The sequence below is a fragment of the Macrobrachium rosenbergii genome, chromosome 8, assembly GCF_040412425.1.
Source record: "Macrobrachium rosenbergii isolate ZJJX-2024 chromosome 8, ASM4041242v1, whole genome shotgun sequence".
Classification (NCBI taxonomy): Eukaryota; Metazoa; Arthropoda; class Malacostraca; order Decapoda; family Palaemonidae; genus Macrobrachium; species Macrobrachium rosenbergii.
Genome location: NC_089748.1, coordinates 78346650 through 78351649, shown reverse-complemented (window position 1 = coordinate 78351649; position 5000 = coordinate 78346650).

The window sequence follows — 5000 nt, the reverse complement described above, 5'->3', positions numbered from 1 at the left end:
ATATATATATATATATATATATATATATATATATATATATATATATATATATATATATATATATATATATATATATATATATATATATATATATATATATATATATATATATATATATATATATATATATATATATATATATATATATATATATATATATATATATATATACACACACTCTAGCTAACCAACCCAGCACTGCCTGGGAAAACTCTGAATTACAACCGATAAACTAACTCTCTCTCTCTCTCTCTCTCTCCTCCCAACAGCCCCTGTACTCTCTTTCTCACTTCCTCTCACTCTCAGTCTCTCTTTCTCTTACTTTCTCCCTTTCCTGTTAGTGGCTTCAATTACACTGCCCAGCATTTTGACATTTTATATTTCACCCGTCCTTACCCCCACTTCCTATCGGTCAGAACTTGGACTTAAAGAGCATCAGTAGTGTCACTATTCATCTCAGCGAGTTTGAAAACTATGGATTAGACGCTAATATCCATCATTTTTGGTTATTTTTACATGTCACCTCCTTCCCACCCATTCTCATCCCCACTTCCTATCGGGGCAGAGCTTGGACTTAAAGGGTATTGGGAGTGTCAATATTCATCTCAGCAACCTCGAAAACTATGGATTGGACACATCTGCCCTGGCCATGATTCAAAATATATGTGTGTGTTGTGTGTTGTATCTAAACCAAATGCCCAGGTTCGAATCCTGGCCGGGGCAGATGTACTTAGCATTTATAATTCCCCTTGGATGCAAGTTATTCTCAAGGAATAATGACTTGGATAACAAACGACGCCTGTACCTTGTGTATTAAAAAAGGATCTGCAGCCATAAGTGACTAAAATTCATAATTGCCCAAATGTTACAAGGTTACACATCAGCTATCATTGTAGAGTTAGGTTCATATTGATTGCAGCTTCAAATGCGGAATTCTACAGCAATATGTTCAGCAGAGTAGAGACCAACTTATTACATCTAATTAGACAGTCAAGTGGACAAAGTTAAATGTCTGTCACTGTACCCAGACCAAAGGCCCAGGTTTGGATCCTGGTCAGGGAAGATGCCTTTATCAATTATAATGCCGCTTATGTGTAAGTTATTATTAATATATGTATATATATTTTTATATGATTTCTGGTGCAGGTAGATTTTAAGTCTTAAATATTACTTTACTCTACAGTGACCTTGTAAGATAACCAAGAGCATATAAAACAGAAAACAAAAGGAGTTATACAGGAGCTCTTACTCAAAGGGAAGATGTGTGAAACACATAGGTACAAAAATAGGTATATTTACATAACAGACAAATACAAAAGAAAATTATTAAATAAAATTAAATTGCTGCTGCAGTTGAAAGTCCTCCAAGGGTGGGGGAGGGACAGCTTGTTAATGCCAGGAACACGGGCCAAGGAGAATTCCACTACTATTGTCCTTCTGAAACAATATGGAATTGGATAATGCTTTCTCCTCGAGGGTATATGGATGGTGCCAAAGGTCAACCTCAATGCTTGACTAGTGACTTGAGTAAGGGGCAGTGAACACGTGGGCCAGGAATCAAGAAATACAGGGGAAAGCAAAGACACTGGCCCAAAGGTCTAATGAACGCACAAGGGCGAAAGTAACGCGACTAAGCAAGTCTTTCAGGGCACTTTACCATCCTACAGGAGTGTCCAGCGCTGATGTTGACACCGGAGCTTCGTTCCAGTCCTTCCCAAGGGTATCAGCAAAGGGTCCACATGGTTTGGAGACAAAGGTCGTCCACCAAGTGCATGCTCGTGGGTCGTAGATCGGTGGGGTGATGAAGGGGCGACCTTGAGATGATATAGGGCTGCAGTATTGGAGTTCCGCTCGCTCTAGGGTGGCACTTCACCGTTTTGCAATGATACTGGCCACGTGGTTGGGTTACAAAGCAAGGGGTGGCGGTCCACGTGGCAGCGAAGGGATGGGGGGTGGGGGAGAGATGTCTTAACTTGTGACCTCCTACATTCAGGTCCAAGCTGTGTGTAAGACCGACCATAGGGAGTTGTGGCCTTTTATTACTTCTGCTCGGGCGTAAGGGGGCCGATGGCCTGACCCAGGTCTCTTGTCCTGTACCAAGAAAAAGGTGCAAAGCCAGTTACTGCCCTAGGCAAAGCTTATTTTCTGAGTGTGCCTTAATACCCTCTGGATTGTCTGGTTTTCAACCCCTCCCAGCCTCACTGTCCTAAAAGCTACCCTGACACAGGTCAAAAAAGACAGGGGCCTATCTATCGGCCAAGCAAAACAGAAAGGAGGGTGTTTTATTAGCTTTTTTGGTGCTATTCTTTTGACAATTTTGACATATATTATATATATATATATATATATATATATATATATATATATATATATATATATATATATATATATATATATATATATAGTATATATATAGGGTGTTTTGAAACTAGAGGGCACCCCCTCTACAGCATAAACTAAAATTGATATGGACAAAAACAAAAGTAATTCAGAACAGGTATTTATTTAAGTTTCTCTCTGAGTATTTAATATTTTATGTGGCCTCATTCTTCCTGTACCACAGCCTGCATTCTTGAGGCGTATGATTTCAGCAAATCGCAAAAAAGCTGAGACTCAAACTCCATTTCCCTGAGCACTTCGATCACCTCTCTTTGCAGGTCGTCGAGGCTTGGTATACCATCATAGTTCATTGTGGCGCCTCAACACAATCCTTTAAGATACTACCAATCTTTTCACACACATTAACGTCAGGGGAGCTACCTGGACATTCATTTGACGAGAAGAAATCCATACCACTGTTTCGAAGCAGCTCCTGTGTCTGAAGAGCCTTGAAACATGGTGCCTCATCATGCAAAAATGTGACTTCTTCAACAGATAACACATTTTCAGGATCTTTGAGGAAAGGATATATATATATATATATATATATATATATATATATATATATATATATATATATATATATATATATATATATATATATATATATATGTAATATGTATATATATATATATATATATATATATATATATATATATATATATACTCGTATACTCGTATATATATATATATAGAGGGTGTAACACAAGTTTACGAAATATTTGGGGAAATGAAAAAATAGGTCATTCTGGGCAGAAAATGTTTTATAAACATGCGCATTTAAAGCTTCGTTTGTCGGTGAGGGGAATTTTAAAATAACCTTTATCATTAGCTCTGCTTTCATGCGATGGAGGTTGGTAACGGGAGGTGGTCGGAGTAGCCTGGGATGTTGAGGGGGTGGGGGGCGTTGTCGGATGAAGTGAATAAGGCAAGTGGACTGATAGTCTTTTAATTATTATTCTTTTTCTTTCAAGTAATCTAATTTCAAAAATTAACTAACAGCAGTAACGTATGGCTTTACGTATCAAGTAAGTAGTGTATATGTTGCTGAGCAACCTTCGTTTGTGATCACTGAATTCTAGCACTCTCTGTCCTGCCGCCTCGTCACGGAATTGTTGAACTAGGAACCATGACTAGATCTATGACGATGACTGGTGTCTGATGAATACTTTAGATGGAGAGGGAGAGATTTTCAAAATAAATTTGAAACCTTTGATAGGTGTCTCATGAATAAGACTACCTTTGATGGAGGAGAGATTCAATGAGGCTCACTTTTTTTTTTTTATCGGTGTCCAATGAATACCACTGATAAAAAGGGAAAGGGATTAAATGATGCATGCATTTTTTATCTTCAAAATCTAAATAATACATTTGATAGGGAAGTAGTTTAGTCACATCGGCCTAACAGATCCATCCTCCTACTCTATGCCCATCCCCCCAAAATCCCAGGCTGCTCCGACCTCCCTTTACCAACCTCCATCGCATGAAAGCAGCACTAATGATAATGATTACTTTAAAATTCCCCTCACCGACAAACGAAGCCTTAAAATGCATATGTTTGTAGGACATTTCCTGCTCAGAATGACCTTTTCTTTCATCTCCTAAAATATTTGCGTAAACTCGTGTTACACTTGTACATATATATATATATATATATATATATATATATATATATATATATATATATATATATATATATATATATATATATATATATATATTAAGAATTGGTGTAGAGGGAATATTCTTAATATATATATATATATATATATATATATATATATATATATATACATATATATATATGAATATATATATATATGAATATATATATATATATATATATATATATATATATATATATATATATATATATATATATATATATATAGATGTTATGCAATGTGAATTTGAAAGTATTTTTACAGTGAATAATGTATGAAATTCACTGATCATGGTTATTCAGAGAGAGAGAGAGAGAGAGAGAGAGAGAGAGAGAGAGAGAGAGACGGTGTTGATAGCGTGAGACCAAGTAGGCCGTGAGACCAAGTAGATTGGAGTTTCGAGTTGTAGACTAAACAACCAATGTTGAGATATGGGAACCTAAGGAGGAGCTAAAGACGTGGTTATTAAATGAAAGGTCAGCAAAATTGACCTGATTTGTCCTTTGCCAAAAGTGGAAGTTGAAATTGAACCATTAAGATTAAAGTAGGCTTCCTCAAAGAGGAGGAGTTTTCTTCCACTTAGGTCCAGAGCTCATTCTGATCAATTTTTAGTTAGAGTTAACTTGAACCCCTTAAGGGTAAGATCTGTGTCGCTCTCCTCTCTGAAACCAAGAAAAATTTCTAAGTCCAGTGTGGCTGGCCGTGTGAACTATTATAGTCTTATAAAAATAAAACCTAAGAAAGTGCCCGGCGAGTTCCTTACCCCCTCCTGAAATAAGATAGACAGTGTAAGAAGAATAATGACCAAGTTTACTGCGTTTCTACGAGTTAACCACAAGTTATCGGCTATCGCAGAACTCAATACCCAGGTCTTACCAAAGTGAAACAACAACAGACAGAAGCAGAGACATTCAATTTTGGGGAATATATATATATATATATATATATATATATATA